Consider the following 24,120-nt stretch of genomic DNA (forward strand, 5'->3'; position numbering starts at 1 on the left):
AAACTTTTTTGCCTTTGAGTCCGATTATTGAGTTTGGGTAGTAGTGAGAGAATGATTTTGTATGTACAACACACCTCAACACGTATATATGGTTGTGAGCATCCAGAATGGGTATTATGAGTACATACTCTTGTATATGATTTTGTGATTTTTGTAATGTATTGCAAAGATAAAATGGATATCACCAAATAAATGAAATAAATAATTATGTGCAAATAATACCTTAAATTGATCATGAAAAGCTGTAGTTGTGATGGTATTGTTGAGAGATATTTCGTTGTTCCCATTCTTGGCGCCACCACCTCCGATGCACTTTAGCCTTTTCAGGCGAGCTAGCGTTAGAGAATCAAGATGAGGGAACAAAGTGATGCTTGTGTGGGTAGATGTAGATGTGAATGTAGTCCTTTCTTCATCTTCATCATCTCTATTTGAAACAACTTCTTCAATGTCATCACAATCTCTTATCATGACTTCCTTTAGGTTGAAAAGAAGTTTTGCCATGAGAGGTGAAAACAAATACTTAACACTTTCGCAGCAATCCATGCATATGGTGGCGAGGTTGTGGAATGGGGATTCTATTTGTTGTTCTTGAAGAATGAAAAATTTAATCCAGTTACACTTCCACACGTGGCTCATCCTCTTCATATGACGTATATCCAAATCCTCAAGGTACGGAAATAGTCGTTGATTATCCTTAGTTGTTATCACTTCTCTACTTCTTGGACTCTCTATCTCAAATACAGCCTCCACTCCTTCATATCTTGACAATTCAAGTGTACGGAGGTTATGAAAATAGTGTATGAGAAAGGATGGGAATACAACATCAGAGATGCACACATGTCTTCCTTCGACAGTATTTGAGTTTGCACACATATCTCCTGACAAGTTAAAATTAATAACTTGAGTAGTGAATTGTGTTAATGAATTATAATTCACATCCATTTACAATTATATACTATAAATTTGGATTTAAAAAAGAATATTTTTATTTTAGGTAATTTTCAACGAAAATATTTATATGATGGAAATCATCAACAAATTAAAAATAGTTGGATTTTTCACATTCAAAGGAGTATTCTCATTTATAAATTATTAAAAGATGCAAGAAAAATTTGAAGATAAAAGAAAATATAAATTAATTAAGATATGAAAACTTTTTTTTTTCGAAAGAGAGACGTGAAATCTTTTATACTAAGAGATGGATTTTATTATAGTAATTTAGTTAATGAACAATGATAGTTAAGTAAAGTATTATGGTCTAGTGACCATAATAATAGATAGCAAATTATATGTTTGATTTGTTTCGTCTAGATCACCGTTTTATTTTCTATACAACCTAAAAGCATCTATAATGCATAGTTTAATAGAAATGAGGTGGAATGACTTTATGATATCCAGTGTATTAAACTTAACCATAAGAAACTCAACCATAAGAATGTAACCTTTGAGTTCAATCAACGAAGAGTTCAATGACCATTAAACTTTTCAATGAGAAAAATAAAAACTTTTAATCTTTAAATAAATGTCATAAACTAGGTTTTGTAAATAAAAATATTTTTTTTATATGTTTCATTGAAGTTTATAGAGTTCAATATATTATAGAAAAAAAACAATAATGTACTATGAAAAATAGAATGTTATGTGTTAATTTAATAAATTTTATATAATTAAATGCACTAGGCATACCCTAAGTACATGTCCTTTCATGTACACCACCCTTTTTGATCGGTTAAGAAGCTCACATAATATCCATTTGTATATCTAATTATTTAAAAAACATGAATGGAGGGGTCGGTGTCACAATTACAAAACAACATTATTAATACTAAAAAAATATTTCCTTTATTGTAATACATGCAAACAAATCATTTACGAATATAAAAAATCTATCAACTTATATCTTAGGATCGGTTTTTCAACTTTAATTTTTGAACAGATCTTCTATCCAAAAAAATATCTAAAACATATAAATTCATCATTTTCAACCTCTTTTTATATTAATATTCGAAAAAAAACTACGAAGAATATGCACCATATGTACATATCACTTGAAAAAGAGACATTTTTGAATTTTTTTTTTTCAACAAATCACTTTATATAGCAACGCCAATGTTTTTCCAAATGATGTGCATATGATGCATATGATATATATTTTTTTCGAATATCAATATGGAAAGATGTTAAAAATGATATATATATATATATATATATATATATATATATATATATATATATATATATTGTGAAACTTTTAGTTGAAAATATGTTGATCAATTCTATTATCATAAAACATATTTACCTCTTCGGTCAACAAACTAGATTTGAAACCAGGAATGCGTGCAAGTTTCAACTCCATTAGTTGTGGTAGCTCAATTATGTTAACGTTACGACACAAACCCAACAGCTTCGGTAGCCCACAAAAAGATAGAGACTTCAACTTTGGGAGTGTAATTGTCACTTCTCCACGACCCTCGATATGTATTACTTCTTCCATATTATTGCAGTCATAAACTTGAAGAAGCTCAAGCTTTGACAAAGTGTTTGCAATACCAATTGTGAAAAGGTATCTCAATTCTGTACACTTGGAAACAACAAGGACTCTTAAATTGTACAACGAATAGGATTTAGAAAGATTTGAGGACTTCACCTCAAGATAATCTGAAAAATCATAAATATCTCCCACACTTAAAGAAAGCACCTCTGTTTTCTCAAACAACTTATTTACTCTAGATTCCAGTAGTTCAGTTTTGCTTTGCTGGTGACCAATTGCAATGTGTTTTCATATGCATGCATGCTTTTACTGTAATCTTCATTTAAATAACATCCCACTGAGATCTTGAATCGTTTTAGATTATCAAACAAGATATTCTTCGGTTGGGCATTGTTTTCAAAGAACTCGAATTCTAACGTAGAAAGGGTTTTTGAACGCTCTGCCATCTCATCACAATTGTCACTTGTGAAGATTATTGCCTTTCTATGTTTATCAGCCACTCTCATATAAAGCTCTTCAAGTTTAGCCAAATATTTTAGGACACCATTATCTATACAAAGACCACGACACCCTGTCAAATCCAGAAGCCTTAGCTTCTTTAATTTTCCGATCGTGGAAGGTAACAATTCAATGCCAGAATTAGCAAAGCTGAGTACTTCCAGATTCAACAGATTTCCAATATAAGAGACATCAAACGAGCATTGATGAAGATGAAGCACTCGGAGGTTGGTGGAGCATTGAGGTGATGAGGGAAGCAATGGATACTCCATGTGATCATATGATATGACTTGAAGCTTTTCCATTCCTTTGTAAAAGTCTATAGGAAACCTCAGCGATTTATCTCCATGCATAAGCTTTAAAATGGAGAGGTTTGGAAACTTGAGGTCTCTAGGAAACTTAGACATACCCTTACATTGTTTTGCAAGAGCCTCCCATATCATTTTCAGGCCAACCATGCATATTACCATGGATGACAATTGAAGCATGCTCAACTTTAGAAAACATATCCAAAACAAAAGCACGCACCAGATCGTGCATCTTGACGCGCACACCATCATCACAAATTAATAAGTTTATGTGCACCAACCACTCAATGCAGGTATTTAGCCTATTTCTTGCATCTTGTATACTATACACTCTGTCAAATAACTTCAAGCCCCACCCATGCCTCACCAACTCCTCGGTAGGAATATCGAAGTCATCCAGATACAAACCACACATCAAAAAAACAGATTTAGTCTCCTCGTCTTGGAGATTTTCGTAGCTGGTTTTGAAAACTTCAGCCGCAACATTAGAAATGTTATTATGCTCTAAACGCGAAAGTGCATCGTACCATGCATGTTTAGCTTTACTTCTAAGAGTACATGCCATGGTTTTGATGGCAATGGGTAAACCGTCACACTTTCTGACGATATCTTCTCCTATCTTATGGAGCTCGGGATCAGAAGTTTCTACAAATTGGTGGAACAAACTTTGTGCTTCTGCTCCAGTTAGAAACCCGATGTTATGAATCGAATTATCGTTGTGACAACCATCAAATTTCGGTCAAGTCAAAGTCAAACAAAGTCAACTAGTCAAACCGGTCAACTCCATTAACCCTTGTATGATAGGGTTTACGTTATGTAATCACTGTATAATTCGCTATTTTAATGAGAAAACATCATTTGGAAAGTTCATGTGTTTGATTTTCCTTAGCCTTAACAGTGCTAAACAATGAACCAAAGCGATAAAACACTATTGCACAATCATCGGGATTGTGTAGGACACTAAATCATGGCTTAACGGGGTCTATGGACCTTGCGTTGCGAAGCCGGACACTCAAAAAGATCACAAACGAAACCTCTCGCAATCTCATTCAAACCCTACTCAAGATTACTTGACGCTAATAGGATCGAAACTCATACACTACGATATAAATTGACGTTAATAGCAACATAGTATAGTACAACGTTATAACTATAATCAAATTAAATTATGATACCATATTAAAATCAAATCAAAGTATAATGCTCTAATTAAATTTAAAAGAATCAAACTTGAATGCTATAATTAAACTTCAAATCAAAGTAGATTGTTATAATCAAATAATAACTCATCTTTTATAAAACTCCATTTTTATAAACTTTACATTAAATTTTATAAAACTCTATTTTTATAAACTTTACATTAAATTTTATAAAACTCTTATATTAATTATGTAAAAGATGCTTGTATTAGTGGGAAATTATGAAGACCACCAAAAGCAAAAAGATTATTCCCATGGTCTCCCACTCACACCTCCCATCCACTTTCCTTTCCTTTTTCTCCCAACACATTATTCTCTTCACCACTTAAACCTTCTCTATTCTTTCTCTCACTCTCAATCTCGAAATTTCCTCCAAGAATACTCATATTCCATCCAAGAACAATCTATTATACTCAAATCTTCATCCCTCTTGAAGCATTCATCAAGGTATGTTGTTAAAAGTTTCATATTCATACAAGAAACAAATTAAATCCACCAAAATATCTACAACTCATTTTATGCATAAACCTGATTTTTCTCAGAATCCCATCAATAAAATAAGAAGTTCTGGAAATTTTCAGAAAATAATTTATTTTTATTGAATTACTATAATTATTGCAATAAAGTGGGGCAATAATTCACATAAAATACTTTTTGCATTCAATAAATTCTGAGAAAATTCTGGGATGACCTGTATACTGATTAAACATGATATATGAAGTTTCATGCATTTATATTACTTTTTACTATTATTTATGATTTTATTGATTAATTAATAATGAAATATATAAAAAATACTTCCCATAGTCACAAATATCTGAAACTTATACACTGAGCTCTACATCATGTTATAAAACTATGGTTAATTTTACAGATTTTTTGAGAATCATTTACTATTTTTCCCGAATTTTGTGTTGTTTAATCATTAAAATATTAAATAAATACTAAAACAGTTCAGAAAAATATACAAATTTTACAGTAATTCATATTGTATGGAATAATGATTTCCTAATAATTTCATAATTTTTCAATACTGTTTACTATTTAAAACTATTTTCCTAAGTATTTAAGCATGTAAAAATGCATTTTAATGATTATTTCATATAAATAATTGTTAAAATCTGTAAATAATTATAATTGGGCAAGTTATTATTTTAATAAGAAATTATTAAAATCTGGTCTAAATTGAAAATATAAATTAATTATGCAAAGTAAGTAATTCAATTTAAAATTCATTTAACAAATAAATACCTTAATATTATAATCAAAATGAATTATTGTTAATTCATCTAATATAAGAATATGTGTCTAATTATTTGTATTAATACTCCATTCTCGTTTAGCAGTTCCTAAACCAAAACTATTAATTATATTAGGTTCTACGTCATTTTGACCCGAATCGTCTATCGTACGACACACGCATTTCGTTTTGGGACTAATGTGAGTAATCTACCCCATATTTTATAATTTTTAATACTTTTGGGGTGTATCATGTGGTTCTAATATGTTCCAACTTCATTTTATTGTTTTATCACAATTGAGACATTGTTGGGACATTTATACGTGAGTCATTAATTGTATAACTATTGTTTGTTTACGCTACACATACTTGTAGTGCATTATCATTTTTAGTCTAATCTCCATGACTATGCCCGTATTCTTGAGGTACGTTATGGACAATAATAGCGCTATTGGGTTGACCACCCCGCCTTGGGACGCTAAGGTGATTGATCGCACGTGGTTGAGTGTGTATGATGATTAGATGCTCCATCCTATATATATTTATATATATATACATATGTATATATAGGGTGAGGACTTATTGTTGTTGTTATCATTTGTTAATCAATTTTTGATTTATAAACCGTTATCTCAAATACAATTGTTTGCCGACTTCAAAAGAAAACAAATTTCCAATTATAAAGGTTTCAACTTCACAATTTTCTCTACTAAAATTAGATTACTCACCAACTCTCGTAGTTGACCTGTTTTTACCCATGATGCAGATTTGAAGAATGAAGTTGATGAAAAATAGGTTGTGCCTTAGAAATCCACAAGACTATTTAAATTTGATGTAATAAATGTTGTTCGTATTTGGATTTGTATTTGTATGTTGTGGATCTTGTTTGCATACTTAGTACTTAATTGAATCTAATCATATTATAACATAGTTGTCATGAGACTTTGAACAATATATCACGTCTCGATCGATTCCGACAAGGATCGGGGTGTGACAATCGTCAACCCCCATCATAGTGCAAACATTTGTGTCTCGTGATGTCAGTAAGACCTTGAAATCAACACCTTGATTTGGAAATGGACTTAAACCAATATCTTCAAGATCAACGAACTGCCAGACATCATCGAGTATTACAAAGAACTTATTTTTACCTCCATCTGACTTGGCCTTGAACTCTTGACGAAGCTTCTCAGCTCTTGCTGACTTGGTTTTCTGATTGAGCTCTACACCGAGGTAATCTGCTATAGCTTCTTGAATGGCAATGGGGTCCGTCCTTTCCCCTATAACTGCCACAACAACGAATATAAACATTTTCTTTTCCTGCACAACCATTTTGATCCTTTTCATCATGGTGGTCTTCCCTACTCCACCCATCCCACATAAGGCTTTCATGTGGGTTTTATGGTTCAGTTCGAGTGCTTTGAGTACTTTGGTAAAAGTCACCTCTCTTGACAGGAAGTCCTTATGTTCGGTTGATGGTGTAGAGGTGGATGCCGTCATGGACTCAACTCTTCCTAGAGGTTCAGGATTATCATTCCATGTAACCTGGGAGTGTTGTCTTGTGACATTGTCAATCTCCTCAATTATCTCGAAGGCCATCTTTCCAACTGTATGCCTAATCTTGAGACTGCAACAACTGTAGACATTTCTATGGATGCATTTTACTTTCTCATCGATCTTTTCTACTTCTTCCAACCAACCCTTGACTTGCAATGAAGTCTCACGACGAAATCTTGTGTTTGTGTTCAAGTGGTCTTCCTCGGCACAGTCTTGTAGCGTTCAGCTCCCTCATTTTGGTATCCATATCCTTCACATATTTTTCACAGGAAATGAGGTATCCTAAGTGTTTTTTCACGGGAACCATGAGAGTCTCAACAACTGGTTTAAGAATGACACTTATAACATCCATTGTTATAAATTATTTCTTGTGGTAACACCTGGATAGTACCCAACAATTCATTAGACAAAAATCAACGGAAATTATTAATGGATGGAATAATATTTACATGCATCCTAGATATATTGCATCGACTAAATTGGTATTAGCTATGGCTATATATTGCATCGAGTAAACTGGTATGAGCTTTGGCTCATAGACTGATGACACAAATTGTAAAAATCGTTAATTTCATATTCCAAATGAACTTTAAAGATAAAGTTTTAAAATATTTAAAGATGATCTGTAGTAATAGAAATCGAGAAAATATATAGTTTTTTATTCGGTAGTTGTAGAGAGCTAATAATATGATCATATTTTAAAGAATAATGATGATGATATATAGCGGTTAAGTACATATCTTACATTCTAGGGAGTAGCGTGACCGTTCCTGATTTTCAAAAAAACTGAATTTGGTCAAAAAACAATCCCAAATACCTAACCGATTTAGAGGTAGTATGGTAAAAGGTACCGTTACTCGGTACTAATACCAAGGGGCAAAATGTTCAAGTTGATTGTTAAGGGCAAATATGTCTAATAAATGGAGAATTAAAATAGTAGAAGCGTTAAAATAAATGAAAATAGGAACTTTATTATGAGGGGAAAAACGATACAGTGACATGAACACCAAGTCCCGATTTTAGGCGAAGTCAAATCCCGAATACCCTCTGGTATTGTAGAAAATCGGTCCAGTTCAGTAGCTGTCCCGAATACCTACTATATAACTATATTCATTTGATTAAGTAAATTGTAACGGATGCACGATGATGTGTAAAAAGTTCCGTCTAGATGAATTTATGAATAGATATATTTATAAATGAATTTAAGAATAATTTTTTTTTACCAACTTTAGATTAATATATTATAATTATATATCTTTTTTTGTAATCATATTATCACAAATCCTTGATCTGCAAATTGCAACTACATCTAAGCTTTTGTTGAGAGAGAGAGAGAGAGAGAGAGAGAGAGAGAGAGAGAGAGAGAGAGAGAGAGAGAGAGAGAGAGAGAGAGAGAGAGCCATTTGAATCGGTTCGAACATAAGCATGTGAATCATAATGTTAGGAACTGTGTATGCTTCTCTTTTCTTCTTCCTTGTATGCAGAAGAAACGATTTTTCTGATGATAATGTTAGGAACTGTAAAAGATAAAAGAATGACATATAGCTAATTATATAAGACTCTTTTGTGAGGGCAAGGTGTATGATTATAATTTGGAGATGTCCACACACTCCACACCAAAATTGTAAGATGTCTACACGTGGTGTGTTTTTCTTATACAATATCTTTTAAGATGCACTACAATAATTCTTTTAAATATTATAAACAAGAAAGAGAACACATTGGTACACTAAGGTTGTCAAGACCGGGATTTTAAATAGGATTTTTTTTAAGTTTGCAAGATCGGGATCGGGATCCTAAGATCCCACAAAATAAAACATAATTTAAATTTATAAATTTTAAACAAGAAAAACATTTCAAATATTAAATTTTTCGTTCAAAAGTTATAAAAACTTCATAATGTTAGTCAGTTATAAGTCACAACATAAAATGATAAACGGTAAATTGACAAAGGGTAAAAGACAAAAAAAAATTAAAAAAAAAAAATTAAAGGAAGGTAGGATCGGATCGGATCTCGATCCTACGATCATACCTCAAATACGATCTGTTTACGATATGGATCGTTTATCATATCTAGGATCATAGGATCGTACGATCCTACGATCAGGATCGCGATTTTAACAACCATGGTACACACTGGCCTTTTATATATGATCGAATGTGGAGCATGAGTTCGTTTTAAAGTTTTTACCCGTTTTGGATGCAAAATGCATTTAATTTAATAAAAAGTTTCTATAGAAGTTTCTCACTATAAAAACTGTCAAAAAAAAAACCCCATAATAATATGTATCTTAATTGTAAAATGATAACTTAATTTAGCCATTCAGGAAATTCATCTCCGAATTCAAGAAAATATTTTATTCGGATTACTTAATTTTGATAATTGACGTATTTGCTTTTAAATACTATCCCGTCGCATATGGAGATTAAAATGTCAGTTGGGACTATAGGGAAGTTTCAAAAGAGGAATATTTGTGTTTGCTCTCATGTTTGTTGTTAGCCGAGTATAACTTGTGTTATCTATTACCTCGAACAACTATTCAAAACATGACATGTTTGTTGTTAGCTAAGCTTGGAGGGAGTCCATTTCTCCCGACCATTCAATCCATTCAATTTATTTGTCACATGAGTTTCACATCAACTTTTTCTCTTTTATTTTCTTCCATCTTTCTCAATTTTCACATGGAAACCCTATTTTTTGTACCTCACTCAATCCACTCAACTAAAAACATACATAACAACATATGGTACAAGTCGATAAGCATTAAGAGAGAGAGAGAGGGGGGGGGGGGGGGGCGCTGAAGAACCCGCAGGAGACGTCTTCTGCCGATACCCACCGAGGCACTGATCCGTTACCCTGGCGGTACCGTGTATACACCAGAACCCGAGCATGATTCCATGCACCCTAAGTATAGCTTGGGTTTTCTATTTCCTCCCAAAAACATTTAGCATTGCAAACATTTGTGATATCTAACTTCTAAAATCATTCATTATTTATTTCCAAGTAACAGATATTTCCAGAACACTGGTTATCTCCAAAAATTAATGATTTTGCAAACTATTTTGGTGGAACCTAAAGCTTAGCTAAGTTGTCATAATTATTGGAATTGTCAGCATGCACTATCACAATTAAAGTGATTTTATAAAGTTGTGATAAATTGGTATTTTGTGATAAACGAATCTTGTGCATTTTAAAATTATTTTTAATTGCGTCTCACGGTCTCACAAAATTAGTATGCTCTCAAATGAACCTAAATCTAAACCTCTCTCTCTCTCTGTATATATATATATATATATATATATATATATATATATATATATATATATATATATATATATGGTCCTTAGGAAAACAGTGATTTTTTAGTAAAATACACTTTTGGTCCCCGTGGTATATCAATTTCACTACAAATATGGTCCTTAGGAAAACAGTGATTTTTTAGTAAAATACACTTTTGGTCCCCGTGGTATATCAATTTCACTACAAGGTCCAAAAAAAATCTTTTTGCATTTTCCGTCCCTATTTACTGTTTCTTAACATTTTAGTCCCTGTTTTACAAGTCATTCGAAGATGGGCTATAATGACCGCTCAAAGTTATCAAGAAATGTATGTATGGATTGGATACATACAGTTATTTGCAGTTTTACTTGCATTTTATGTTTGAAGGATTTGCATATCATTCATTGTTGTTGAATATTGACTTCATCATTAATGGCTATTGGTAGACTCAATTGTTAAATGTAACGCCCCGTTTCTGGTACGTAATTGATCTACTTTTATATCATTTGTATTAGTGACTCGACGAGTGGCAGCCCTAACTCGTCGAGTAGATGCGAGGTTGGGACGCAGGTTTAAGTAATCTACTCGCCGAGTCCGCGCTTGGACTCGACGAGTAGGCGGGTCTGGATGAAACCCTAATTAAAGGGTTTTCACCCTATTTAAACAACATTATGAGCTTCAAGTCCAGCCTCCATCACCTCCAGAGCATTTCTTTCGAAACCTTAATTCCCTTTTGGCAAGCTTGAGCTTTCTTAGTGACTTGGAGGGTTTTTGGTGCATTGTGTATCTAGTAGAAGAGTTGGAAGGAAGAAGGATCAAGGAAGAAGGACTAGATCCAGGAGCAACATCAGTTTCTCTTCACTTTCAGGTAATCAAGCTCAAAACTTGACTTGTGGTTTTATAGATTTTCTCCTTTGCTCATTTTATGGAGTTTTGGGGTCAATAAGCTTGATCCTTAAGACTTGGATGTCCCAAGTCGATTCACCTTCAGATCTAGACTCTAGAACCGAGTTCATGGCATAAAGATGCAAGCTTTATGTCCATATTAGCCCATGCACCCCTTTAGACCTCATTTTGGGTCCTTAAAGCTTATACTTCCATGCATGCACGTAAAGTTCATAACTTTACGTGCTAGATCGATCTTAGAAGCCCAGATCTACCTTTTGGATGAGAGTTGTACGCCGGAAATCGAGATTATAGACTTGGACAATAGGCGACTCGACGAGTTATTCTTAGAACTCGGCGAGTCCGGGGCTTCAGTCCCCAATCTGTTGTGGTTCAAAGGGACCCAGGTGAGTGATAGCAAGCATTTAGACGAGTCCAGAGGAGTGATTCGACATATTGAGATATAGCCACAATCTGGAAATCATGGGACTCGACGAGTGTTAGAACACACTCGGCGAGTCCAAGGCAATCTCCTTACCCATAAGAACAGACTCGACGAGTTGTTCATGCAACTCGGCGAGTCATAGTCTGGACGTGTTCATATGATGAAGATGAACTCGACGAGTTGTTCATACAACTCGGCGAGTCGGATGAAGATTGACTCGAGGAATTATAGAAGGAGAACTCGTCGGGTCTTTGCTAAGCTCGACGAGCAGAACCGGGTAAGGAGGGGCAGAAGAAAGGATAAGGACTCGGCGAGTTGACGGCCCAACTCGGCGAGTCGGGACAAGTAGAAGTTGACTTTGACCAGGGGTAAAATAGTCACTTTACCCTAGGATTTTTTATCAGTGTTTGATTAAGTGTCTTTATGGGAATTGTAGCCGAGGAGTTACCAGAGCAGCAGTCAGACAGTTCCCGATCAACGTTTCAGCAGTTAACCTTACGAGGTGAGTTTCCTTCCAGTAGGAACGGGTCTACGACCACAATGTCGGCTTGTTTAGATAGCAGTAGTTCCGGACTGCGGTCCGATGCCGGGGTGGTCCCGAGAAGTAGTTCAGTATGCTTGATGTCTTTGTGATTCAGGCATGTCTATGTGTTATGTGTTCCAGCCTGCGGTCCGATGCAGTATGCAGTATATGTGTTATTATTATATGTTATGATTATGTTATGCTATGTTCAGTCAGCTCCGGACTTCGGTCCGATGCAGTGGGCAAGGCCCTAGTTAGTTCCGGACTTCGGTCCGATGCAGTGGGCAAGGCCCAAATCAGTTCCGGACTCCGGTCTGATGCAGAGGCGAGGCCCTAGTCAGTTCCGGACTTCGGTCCGATGCAGTGGGCAAGGCCCAGTATGTGCTTTATTTGTTATTACATGGTATGTGGTAGTTTGGGGGATCTCACTAAGCTTCGTGCTTACAGTTCCAGTTTTGGTTTCAGGTACTTCAGCTAGCAAGGGGAGGGGCTCGAGTTGATGGCATGGCACACACCACAGTTTTAGCCTGGGAGTTAGACTCTGATATTTTGGCATGACTTTGAGAATAGTTGATAAGAGACATATTTTATGACATTTTGAGACACACGACTTATGTTTTTCTTATGTTATATTTGGATATTATGGTTTTAGTAATGTTTTCAAATGAAATTTTTGGCTTGTATTTTTGGGTTGTTTCAAGTTGGTATCAGAGCCTTGGTTTGAGGGCACACTCTCGGGTGTGTCTGAACTCAAACTAAGGAAATGGTATAAGGTTTTCAAAAGAAAAACATTTTCGAAAGAAACTTTTGAAAAGAAACTTAAAAAGGAAAGAGTTTTTGAAAAAGGAAAAAGGGTGTGGTGCATGCGATCAGCCGATCTCAAGTAAGTACTCCCAAATTACCAATACAAGTTTATGTTATGATTATCAGTTTCAGTAGAACAGCATGCTAGAGTAGGACTAAGGATCTAGGAAGGATGCCTTATGTGCCTATTATATGTGTTTCAGCTTTATGAGAATTTCATGCTAATATCGAGTAGATAGTAGTAGGATAGCCTGTTTAGGTTATGCCTGATAGTATGAGCTTAAAATTATATGCTAGTACAGATTCTTGTTTAAATAGAATTGCTTGGGTTAGATTTCCTTTTTTGTCTGAATGCTACTTTCTTTGCGCTTTGTGGGACTCTGAGTGATGGGAGTTGGCCATTAGGTGAATACGTCACGTCACATCTGATCAGGGTTGAATAATCTCAGAGTGCTGGATTTGGCCCTATTGCGCAACTCTCGTTTGAGTCTAACCGTTGTAGGGACGAGTCCTTTACTTGAAGGATTATCCGAGCCTCGTCACATGTGATGGTATTCAGGTAGTGGCTAATTGGCATTACAAAGATACCTTCAGTAGCTGAGGATCGGGTGCGGGTTGGAGGTTCCTTAGGGCAAGCCTAGGATGAGAGTAGCAGAGATCAGTGGTAGTAAAAGGGACTTGGGAGAGTCGAGGCAGTTCTTGAGGAAAGTACGGATAGATGTGGAAGGTAGTATGGGCTCGTACTACTGAAAGCAGAGGATCCGTACTCGAATCAAGAAGGGTTGAGATAAGACCAGGGAACTCGTAGTAGATATGATCCCTCAAGGTATAATTGTATTCTGATGTTGTCGTTATGTGTTTTCAGAATGGTGGTTTTGCGCCCTAGACCAGCAGTCGGCAGTTCCGGTGCCGGAGAGGGATCAGGTTCAGGATCAGGGGTCGAGCCTTTAGATGAGCAGACTAGGGAGTTCATTTCCTCAGAGATCACACGCAGCATACTTGAGCAGACTCCTCTGATCTTCGGTTCGATCAAGGAGGGTACTTTGGAGCTTTTGGATGAGAGGATGAGTACGTTCCGAGTTGAGGTGGAGGCCATGATGGGGTCGCGTACGCTCACATTCAGGGAGTTCAGGGCTTGTGGAGCTCCAGATTATCAGGGGGCCCGAGACCCCATTGCGAGTACCAGATGGTTGGCTGATGTGGCCAACGCTTTCCGCACTAGCAGATGTCCCGAGGGGAGACAAGGTCAGACTTGCATCCTGTCTTCTGAAGGGCAGGGCATGTGATTGGTGGGAGGAGCTCGGACATGTCATCGGGGATGATGCAACTCTTGATGTTATGACCTGGACGGATTTCACGACCAGGTTCAGAGCCAAGTTCGCACCTGTTATTGAGGTGCAGCAGCTTGCTAGGGAGTTCCAGGATCTCCAGCAGACGACAGAGACAGTGGTGGAGATTACCACCAAGTTCAGGGAGAGGACTCTTCTCATTCCTCAGTACGCGGCAGACGAGGAGATGAAGAAGGCCCGATGCCATGAGATGTTGAGGAGTGATATCAGACAGTTTGTGAGCCGTTCCAGCTGTAAAAGGCTGGATAACATGATTGCGAGGGCTCGTGAGAGGGAGATTGATTTAGAGATGGAGAGGAAGAGGAAGCCAGAGGTGGTATCTGGCACAGGGAGTTCGGGCAAAAAGCCCAAGGTATCCGATCACAGACCTAGGGGACAGCAGAGCCACAGTCGGTGTGGCAAGTGTGGGAGGTTGCATGATGGAGTGTGCAAGGCAGGGAGTTCCGAATGCTATAAGTGCGGTCGGACTGGGCACATGAGCAAAGATTGTACCGCTACTACCACTACGACTCCCACCTCAGCATCTGATCTGATTTGCTTTCAGTGCAATCAGAGGGGCCACAAGAGGTCCCAGTGTCCGAGTTTAGCAGCAGCAGGGAAGATGGCGGCACCTGCCCCTGCTACTTTGAGGATTACAGACGGCTGTTCGGTTTGGGCTGAGGCGCCAGTGGCGAAGAACAGAGCCTTCTAGATGACAGCAGAGGAGGCGCGAGCGACTCCTGACGTGGTGACGGGGTCGTTCTTAGTGAACGGTATTTCAGCTACAGTATTGTTTGATTCGGGGGCTACCCGATCATTTGTCTCGCTTGCGCTTAGCAAGCGATTTAGCAGAGTTCCAGGGGAGCTGGATTGCCCACTTGAGGTTGAGATAGCAGATGACAGGACCGTTAGGGTCGCAAGGGTATTTAAGGGGTGTTCGCTGCGATTATTTGATGAGCAGTTCTCAGTGGATTTGGTTCTTATTCCCCTGCGAGGGAATAAGGTTATAGTAGGTATGGATTGGCTGAGCCCCAATAGGGCAGTGATCGATTGTGAGCTGCAGTTAGTGAGGGTTCGCACTCCTAGTGGGGGAGAGTTATTGATTCAGGGTGAGAGGCCACAACGCGGACCGATTCTTTGCTCCGCAGCGAGAGCAAGGCGCTACTTTCAACAGGGTTGTGCGGGGTACATTGCCTATGTTATGGATGCCCGGGAGAAGGGTAAGGCCACAGTTGATGATGCACCGGTGGTACGAGAGTACCCAGATGTATTTCCAGAGGATTTGCCTGGAATACCTCCTGAGAGACAGGTTGAGTTCAGGATTGACCTGGTTCCTGGTGCGGCTCCGATAGCCAAGGCACCATATCGGTTGGCTCTTCCAGAGATGCAGGAGTTGTCTACGCAGCTGCAGGAGCTGCTAGACAAGGGTTTTATCAGGCCGATCAGTTCACCATGAGGAGCCCCGATCCTGTTTGTGAAGAAGAAGGACGGGTCGCATCGCATATGTATAGACTACCGGGAGCTGAACAAGGTAACGGTGAAGAACCGTTACCCACTTCCGATGATAGATGATCTGTTTGACCAGCTTCAGGGAGCATCTTGGTTTTCCAAGATTGATTTACGATCGGGATATCACCAGATGCGGGTCATGGATGAGGATGTACAAAAAACCGCTTTTAGGACCCGCTATGGTCATTATGAGTTTGTGGTGATGCCGTTTGGGCTCACCAACGCTCCGGCCGCGTTCATGGATCTCATGAACCGCGTATGCAGGCCGATGCTGGATCGGTCTATGATAGTGTTCATCGACGACATCTTGGTTTATTCCAAGACTCGGGATCAGCACGAGGAGCATCTGAGAGAGGTGCTAGAGGCACTGAGGATGGAGAAACTTTTCGCGAAGTTCTCCAAGTGTGAGTTCTGGTTGCGCGAGGTGCAATTCCTTGGACACCTCGTCAACCAAAAGAGTATACTTGTAGATCCGACCAAGATAGAGGTCGTGATGCAGTGGGAGGTCCCGAGGTCTCCATCTGAGATTCGGAGCTTCCTAGGTCTGGTAGGGTATTACAGGAGATTCATTCAGGATTTTTCCAAGATAGCAGTACCGCTCACTCGACTGACTAAGAAGTCAGTGGCGTTTCGCTGGGGTCCTGAGCAGCAGTCAGCATTTGAGACGCTCAGGCAGCGACTGTGCGAGGCACCGATTCTTACCATGCCAGAGGGAGTGGATGACTTTGTAGTCTACTGTGACGCTTCAATCACAGGTATGGGAGCAATGTTGATGCAGCGAGGGCATGTCATAGCTTATGCCTCTAGACAGTTGAAGCCTCACGAGGCTAACTACCCAACGCATGATTTAGAGTTGGGGGCAATGGTGTTCGCCCTCAAGATTTGGCGACATTACCTCTATGGGGTCCGTTATACCATTTACACGGATCACAAGAGTCTGAGGTACCTTATGGATAAGCCAAATCTGAACATGAGGCAGCGTCAATGATTGGATGTGGTAAAGGATTACGACTGTGAGATCCTTTACCATCCGGGTAAGGCCAACGTTGTGGCCGATGCTCTGAGCAGCAAGGCAGTGGCGGCCTCGATCATAGATATATGTCTGAGGATGACAGTGATTACTCCATTGCTGGAGCAGATCAAGGAGGCACAGGTTGAGGGCCTGAAGGAGGAGAGGCAAAAGTGTGAGAGAATCGTGGGTCAAGTAGCTTCTTTCGATTATGACAGTCGAGGATTGTTGACCCTGCATGGGAAGGTCTGGGTGCCGTACTGGGGCGGGGTACGGCAGGTGTTGATGGACGAGGCCCACAAGTCTCGGTTCTCCATCCATCCGGGGGCGACGAAGATGTATAGAGATCTTCGACCCGATTACTGGTGGCCCTGCATGAAGCGGGATGTAGCGTGGAATGTAGAGAGATGCCTGACCTGCAGGAAAGTCAAGGCAGAGCACCAGAGACCCCACAACAAGTTACAGCCGTTGGATATTCCCGTGTGGAAATGGGAGGATATCACCATGGATTTCATTACTAAGCTTCCCAGGACCGCACGTGGAGTTGATTCGATTTGGGTCATCGTGGATCGGTTGACCAAGAGTGCGTATTTTATACCGATCCAGGAGAGCATCTCGGCTGAGAAGTTAGCCGATATTTATGTGCGAGAGGTAGTGGCACATCATGGAGTGCCAGTTTCAGTGGTGTCAGACCAAGACGTCCGGTTCACTTCCAGGTTTTGGAAGCGATTTCATGACGAGATGGGTACTCGTCTTCATTTCAGCACCGTTTTCCACCCTCAGACGGATGGGCAGAGCGAGAGGACGATTCAGACTCTCGAAGACATGCTTCGGGCATGTGTCCTAGATTTCGGTGGCAATTGGGATACGTATCTTCCATTAGCGGAATTTTCGTATAACAACAGTTACCACGTCAGTATTGACCGTCCTCCTTTTGAGATGCTTTATGGGAGGAAGTGTAGGACCCCAGTCTGTTGGGGTGAGGTCGGTCAGAGAGTCATGGGGAGTACGGAGGTAGTGCTCAAGACCACAGAGTTGATACAGCACGTCCGTAGCAGGCTTCAGACTGCGCAGAGTCGGCAGAAGAGTTACGCCGATAAGCGGCGCTCGGACTTGGAGTTCCAGGTGGGCGATATGGTCCTCCTAAAGGTGTCACCCTGGAAGGGTGTCATCCGATTTCGGAAGCGGGGCAAGCTGGGCCCCAGATTCATTGGTCCCTTTAGGGTTTTGGCCCGGGTGGGTCGGGTTGCGTATCGGTTAGATCTTCCGGCAGAGCTCAGCCAGATCCATAGCACTTTCCACGTTTCTCAGCTGCGGAAGTGCTTAGTGGATGAATCGGTAGTTGTACCATTGGAGGATATTCAGGTTGATGGCAGACTGAATTACATCGAGAGACCCGTTGCGATCTTGGATCGGGAGACAAAGATCCTGAGGAACAAGGTGGTTCAGCTAGTAAAGGTGCAGTGGCAGCACCGCAAGGGCTCGGAGTGGACGTGGGAGCCCGAGGAGGAGATGAGAGAACACTACCCAAAGTTGTTTACAAAGACAGCAGACTTCTAGGACGAAGTCTAAGATAAGTGGGGGAGAATTGAAACGCCCCATTTCTGGTACGTAATTGATCTACTTTTATATCATTTGTATTAGTGACTCGACGAGTGACAGCCCTAACTCGTCGAGTAGATGCGAGGTTGGGACGCGGGTTTAAGTAATCTACTCGCCGAGTTCGGGCTTAGACTCGACGAGTAGGCCGGTCTGGAAGAAACCCTAATTAAAGGGTTTGCACCCTATTTAAACAACATTATGAGCTTCAAGTCCAGCCTCCATCACCTCCAGAGCATTTCTTTCGAAACCCTAATTCCCTTTTGGCAAGCTTGAGCTTTCTTAGTGACTTGGAGGGTTTTTGGTGCATTGTGTATCTAGTAGAAGAGTTAGAAGGAAGAAGGATCAAGGGAGAAGGACTAGATCCAGGAGCAACATCAGTTTCTCTTCACTTTTAGGTAATCAAGCTCAAAACTTGACTTGTGGTTTTATAGATTTTCTCCTTTGCCCCCTTTATGGAGTTTTGGGGTCAATAAGCTTGATCCTTAAGACTTGGACGTCCCAAGTCGATTCACCTTCAGATCTAGACTCTAGAACCGAGTTCATGGCATAAAGATGCAAGCTTTATGGCCATATTAGCCCATGCACCTCTTTAGACCTCATTTTGGGTCCTTAAAGCTTATACTTCCATGCATGCACGTAAAGTTCATAACTTTACGTGCTAGATCGATCTTAGAAGCCCAGATCTACCTTTTGGATGAAAGTTTTACGCCAGAAATCGAGATTATAGACTTGGACAATAGGCGACTCGACGAGTTGTTCTTGGAACTCGGCGAGTCCGGGGCTTCATTCCCCAATCTGTTGTGGTTCAAAGGGACCCAGCTGAGTGATAGCAAGCATTTAGACGAGTCCAGAGGAGTGATTCGACATATTGAGATATAGCCACAATCTGGAAAACATGGGACTCGACGAGTCCTGAGGAGTGATTCGACATATTGAGATATAGCCATAAATCATATATACGAGGTGAGTTTCCTTCCAGTAGGAACGGGTCTACGACCACAATGCCGGCTTGTTTAGATAGCAGTAGTTCCGGACTGCGGTCCGATGCCGGGGTGGTCCCGAGAAGTAGTTCAGTATGCTTGATGTCTTTGTGATTCAGGCATGTCTATGTGTTATGTGTTCCAGACTGCGCTCCGATGCAGTATGCAGTATATGTGTTATTATTATATGTTATGATTATGTTATGATATGTTCAGTCAGCTCCGGACTTCGGTCCGATGCAGTGGGCAAGGCCCTAGTTAGTTCTGGACTTCGGTCCGATGCAGTGGGAAGGGCTCGAGTTGATGGCATGGCACATACCACAGTTTTAGCCTGGGAGTTAGACTCTGATATTTTGACATGACTTTGACAGTAGTTGATAAGAGACATATTTTATGACATTTTGAGACACACGACTTATGTTTTTCTTATATTATATTTGGATATTATGGTTTTAGTAATGTTTTCAAACGAAATTTTTGGGTTGTATTTTTGGGTTGTTTCATTAAACATCTACACTAAAAGAAACATATGAAAATTAATCATTTAAATTCCCAATATACCCTTTGTAAAACTACTATGTTTTTACCAAGTGTTAGATATGCTGGTTTGTTGTTAAATCAGATAAATACACATAAACTTTTATTTGAATTCTACACAACGTATTTTTGGTAATCTTTGTCAAATCTGTTATAACACATACCAAAAAATTAAAAAAAATAAAAAAAAGACCTACTTCGAAGCTCGGATTTTTTACTAGTTGTTATTATATGCGTTTATTTTAGAATCTTAATGTAACGCCTGTAGATCCAGCCTAGTCAGTTTAGAGACAATGAGCATCAAAAATGAGTTTTTGATGGAATATTATTTAGAAGGAATAATCTTAACCAATTGGTAGTATATGTTACAAGGGTTTCGTACATATAAAGAACGCCGAAATCTGAGTTATAACGAAGAAGTTATGGCCCCTCGAAGTTTTACGGCAAAACCGGCACGGCACCGGGAGACGTAAATAGGGAAATTACGATAGAGGACTTTTTAGCCATAGTGATCTAAACAAAAGTTGTAGTATACGTTAAACCGAGAACATACAAAAAAAAAGAACGCCCAAACCTGACTTCGTGTGAAGAAGTTATGAATTTTCTAAGATTTGGCACAGCAGTGCACGGCCCGAAATTCGAATTTTAGATCGATCGATTTTTGGCCAACGCAACCTAAATGAGAATTGAAGATATCATTAATAGTAGCGCAACGGTAAAAATATAGACGAAAACGGACGTCGGATGAAGAAGTTATGAATTTTTAACGGACTTTTCCTGTCCCGGCCTGTTAAAAATATGACTTTAAAAATAAAGTCAAAATTAGCCGACGGAGTCTAAATGAAAGTTGTAGAGTACGTCTCCACCTACACGTGGATATAACGAGCGTCAAAAATGGAGTTCGTATGAACGAGTTACAAATTATAATAGCATATTTACGTATTAAAATAAAACATAAATCATATATACGTACAAACACACACACACACACACACACATATATATATATATATATATATATATATATATATATATATATATATATATATATATATACATATGTATATATCATTAGAAAGGTATCGACGATGCGGTCATTATAAGACTAGTGTTGAATACTTTCGACATTAATTTAGTACAAATATCGATAAATCTATTTAAAATAGTATTATAAAGGGGTGTTTAGTCGTTTATATAACTATAAGGTCATTAAGTAATTATGGAGGGTAGTTTTTGTAAATTCAATTACTATAAATAAGAGGCTTGGACTCTCATATTTCTTGCACCATTCTCTTGATTCAAGAGTCTTTCTCTTCTTATCCCCCGAGCATTTCGGTCCCTCGTGATTCAACTTCTCTTTCTGTAGTTTTAGTATAGTAAGGTGAGCGCTGAAGCGCTGCACGAATATTTCTTAGAAAGATTCAACGACGAAGTTCTGCCCCTGCAGAGCCCGACTCCTAGCTAAAACCCCCTTGTAAGTAAGTTATGCTTACCTATTTTAATATAGCTTATATTTAAAATTAGTATTGTTATTATGAACTTATAATAAATATTTGAGCTATTATTATGACTTATATAAGTGTCGTTATAATATCTTTTTAACTTCTCGCGATACGGGGAATCTGGTTTAAAGGGCCGCATAGGGTTGTTGGATTTCAGAAGTGCTATATGCCAAAATGGTCCTGCCCTCCGGTGTTTTATGTCTGGCCCCTGTCTGTACATAGTGGTTGGAAAATATTTTTTAAACGCTTATATAATAATAATAATAAGACTAATAATTAGTCACGGTAAATATTAGACCAAAATCTAGTGTTAATAATACTAGGTTTCGTCGAAGGAAATTATTTTAAAGTAAACGAAGCGCTGTCCGAGTACCGAGTCACCACCTTATCAAGTGAGTGCATAGTTACTTTCATCTTACACATAGATATGAAGTATTTTATATAAATTACGTGCTATGTGTGCATACTATCTGAATACTTGTCGTCTATGCTAGATGAATGATTTTATACATGTTTTAAAATGATTTAAACTGTATATGTATTTTATATCTACAAATATGTTGGGTATGACATGGGTAGATGAAATAGTTGGTGTGTAATGAAATAAAATGATGAGAGATAGGTGATGATAGGAAGGTGATGATAATTAGGTGAGGATAGATAGGTGATGATGAATTGGGGATGTAGGATGAAAGATACCATAACCTTGTCCGACAATGTGGAGATGAAGTCATCTACCAGAGTATAGATGGCGACCACAGACTATTCTAGACAACCGCGTGGAAACACCAGCAGGCTCATAACCTGTAGGTGATGAATTACGAGTTCAGGCGATGTTGTAACTACGTATTCATGTGATGATACTCTAACCCTTACTATGAATTACGAGTTCAGGCGATGTTGTAACTACGTATTCATGCGATGATACTCCAACCCTTACTAGGCGGGTATTGAGGGGGTAATCCCCGAATCATTACTAATTATGTGATGTAGGCAATGATCCTCAGGAAAAGTCCTTAGGACCGAACATATAAGGAAATGTGATGTAAAGAGATGAGAGGTAAATACGTTATAGGAGATGAACCTTAAGATAATTCTTTAGGGAATATTAAATGAAGAAAATGGGGATGGGCAATCGGGTTAATTGTTTGACATGTATTATGTGAAGAAACAAATTAACTATATTATTGTGGGTTGAAAACCCTATGTACTCACCAGGTTTCCCAACCTGACCCACTCAAGCTTATTTGAATCACAGGTGCCGATACGAAGTTACATTACACTGAGAGATTAAAGAGGTGTAGATCACTAGTGTAAATGAATTTAAGTTCTCTTTATGCTTATGTTTATGTATTGACAATGACATCCCAAATGTTTTAAAATGAATAAAAATACATTTCTTCGGAAATGCTTTGATAACGTATTTATCATGTTTTAGTGGGAACAAATTCCACAACATTTTTATCAAAAGAAGTACTCTGATTTTTATAAAGCATAAACAAAATCGGTCTTTTCTAGCTGTGAAAATGGGGATGTCACAGTTGGTATCAGAGAATTAGTTTAAGCGAACTAGGAATAAGGATTTATTTCTAGACTTAAACTTAGAATGTTAAGCGATGATCGTGAGGAGTTTGTCTAATATATTTTAGGAAGTACGCCTGAATAGACATAAGCACTAGCTTAATTAGGGAAGATGCCTAAGATGCTTTTATGTGCTTAGTAATTTGTGATGCTTTATGCTATCGTTTGATCGGATCTATGGTCTGTTGCCGACCGGATCTGGAAATTTTATGTGTTCAGATTTCTAAACGTTTAATTACGATATTAGAACTAGCATATAATTTTTCGAGGTAATAAGGAGGAATACGCGTCTAAACATTATTCTCGTCTCAATACACCAAACGATTGCTTTGGTGTACAGAACATCATGGTGAAGACTTGTAGTGAATTGAGTAAATGGAGGAAATGAGAAGGCTTACGATACTGAATGGTACTTATTGGAAGATATCATAAGAGTGATATCTTGCCTTTAGAATGCATCTAATAAATAATACGTCTAGTACGAGAGAAGTAAACTTTCGATTTGCAGAAAGAAAGATTTTTGGTATAATCCATGAAGTTATCCCATCGTCTGACATTTCCATCACCAACCGAGTTGAAGTAGAATTGATGATTGAAGATACGCATGGAAGAAGTCCTAGTAGAGTCTAGGGAAAATTTTATGATTGATTGGACACATTTTTATGTGTTAAAATCGTTTTTGTGATAGTAACTTGGAAAGCTGCGAGACAATACTTGGGAAGAGTATGAGTAGGTGTGAATGGTAGTAGAGGCCTATACTATGGGAAGCACATGACTCGCACTTGGATCAGGGAAAGTCAGAAGGTTACCAAGAAGCTAGTAATTGATACCGTTTTATTCAA

General features: G+C 38.5%; 1 pseudogene; it reads right to left on the minus strand.

Annotated features, from left to right (window-relative positions):
* Positions 1–3,400: 3,400 nt before the first annotated feature.
* On the minus strand, positions 3,401–7,669 carry LOC145157240 (putative disease resistance protein At1g61190; annotated as a pseudogene).
* Positions 7,670–24,120: the final 16,451 nt, after the last annotated feature.

This window comes from Lactuca virosa, chromosome 2, assembly GCF_052849685.1.
Source record: "Lactuca virosa cultivar CGN04683 chromosome 2, Lactuca_virosa_CGN04683_v6, whole genome shotgun sequence".
NCBI classification, from domain to species: domain Eukaryota; kingdom Viridiplantae; phylum Streptophyta; class Magnoliopsida; order Asterales; family Asteraceae; genus Lactuca; species Lactuca virosa.